Raw genomic sequence first — 2093 nt, forward strand, 5'->3', positions numbered from 1 at the left:
GATTGTATCTCTTCAGATTTTTTTGAAAAATTATTTTAATTAGGAAAATTTATGTTGCTAAGGGATGCATTGTTTTAAATAATAATGAAAACGTATGTTTGTTAAGGGATGTGTTGCTTCGATATATAAAAAATACTTAAAATTAGGAAAAATTATGTTTGTGAAAGGACACATTAATTAAATAAATAAAGAAAGTTTTGTCAAATATAATTTTTTGGCTGACAATAGTGAATTCAACGAAAGTGTTTTATGTCTTTTAGATGATAAAAACAAATAATTCTGACTATTGGGTTGAATGTTTAAATAAATTATGAAAATGTATGTTGGTTAAAGGATGTGTTGTTTAGATGAAAATGTATGATTTGGGTTTTTTAAAAAGATGTGTTGTTTCAAATAGATGACGGTTGAAAGAAGAGTTGCCATTGTGTCTCTTAAAAAGATGTGTTGTTTAAAATAGATGTCTGTTGATAGAAGAGTTGCCAAAAAAATTGATGACATCATCATCTATAGAAAGAGTGTTTTATATCCATAAGATCATAAAATATGAAAAATGTTGACCATTGGATCAAACTTTTTTTTTTCCTATAAAAAATTGATGACGTCAGCTGTTAACACAAAATTGGTTTGCTATTATATATAGATATGCTGAGTTTTAGAGATGTTTGGAGAGTAATGATTTCGTATTATTTTATTTGTAGATTTTTTTTTTTTAAATGTGGATCTATTTTAGGGAACAGTGATTCTCGTGAATGGAAGAATTTGGGTCCAAATTGTGACATAGGGAATTGAGTGGAGTACGTAGTCAAATCCTATCCATTCTTTGGAAATTATACTATTTATAGAAAATTTTCGTTAGAAAAATATTTCTTATCAAAATTGATATAGAACAAAAAAAAAATAAATATTCATTTTCATTCATTTCATTTTGTTCCTATTCATTCTTTTTGTTTTCATTTTTATTTCTATTTTAATGATGACCGGTTAGATTATATCTTTTTATTTACAACAATTTAAATGTAAAATATACGAGGAAGGTTATGTATGGGGTGAAGGGTGTGAAACTGTGAGGTACTAGTTATCAAATTATCATAATCATTGCATCATCGACTAGTATGATTTTCTTTGCATCATTGACTAGTATGCTTTAAGGCGAAGTCATAATAGAACTTTTTTGTTGTCATTTTTCTCAAAACAAAATCTGAAAATAAACCAAATCATTTATTTGGTCAACAAATTAAATTACGGATAAATAGTTGAGTGAATGAGATTGGTAGTATTATTAATTCATATACAGCTTTTGTTTTCATTTTTTGAAGACAAATCTTGAAAATAAAGAAATACTTGCAAATTAATATTTTTAATTATGTCGACAACTAGTGTTGTCGACACTCGACACAATGTGAAAATCTCTATATATACTTAGATTTGGCCAACTATTATGTATTTTGACTTTTAAATTATAAACATATTTAGAACATTTATTATCAAACGATTACCCCATTATTAAATTAACAATGTTATATTAATATTTTTCTGTAGTGGACAACAATCCCCACCAGCATATACATACATGGTCATCATGGGTGTCGTTTTCTGTGCAGTATTTTTCACGCTTCTGCTTTATTCGCTTTCTCTTGTTCTCTTCGAAAAGTTTTCATTCCTTTTTGCTATATAACGAAATTTTAATGACATTCTTGAGACAGCTTTCGTCAAATTATGAACCGTTTAATACGTAATTCGAATTTAAAACAATTTAAAACCTTTGCAGAGTTATTGAGCTTGTCGTGGTTACCTACCAGCAACGTGGCAAGTATGGACAGGAGGTGCATCCATTCGTTTATTCCATTCCGAGTTATATACATATTTAGTCCACAAAAATTGGAAACTCTAAAATACAGTTATTGTTGATCATAAAGCAAAGATAAGTAAACTTATGAATGTAAATTGTTGTAAATGTAAAATGAGGTTGCTTGGTGAGTGGAGTATTATGCCCACATATCATGCACTATCATTTCTTTATTTGGTTAGTGTATGAGAGCCTCTCCTTAGTGCAAGGGAGCCTCACTTAGTGCAAGGGAGCCTCACTTAGTGCA

This window comes from Brassica oleracea, chromosome C3, assembly GCF_000695525.1.
Source record: "Brassica oleracea var. oleracea cultivar TO1000 chromosome C3, BOL, whole genome shotgun sequence".
Lineage (NCBI taxonomy): Eukaryota > Viridiplantae > Streptophyta > Magnoliopsida > Brassicales > Brassicaceae > Brassica > Brassica oleracea.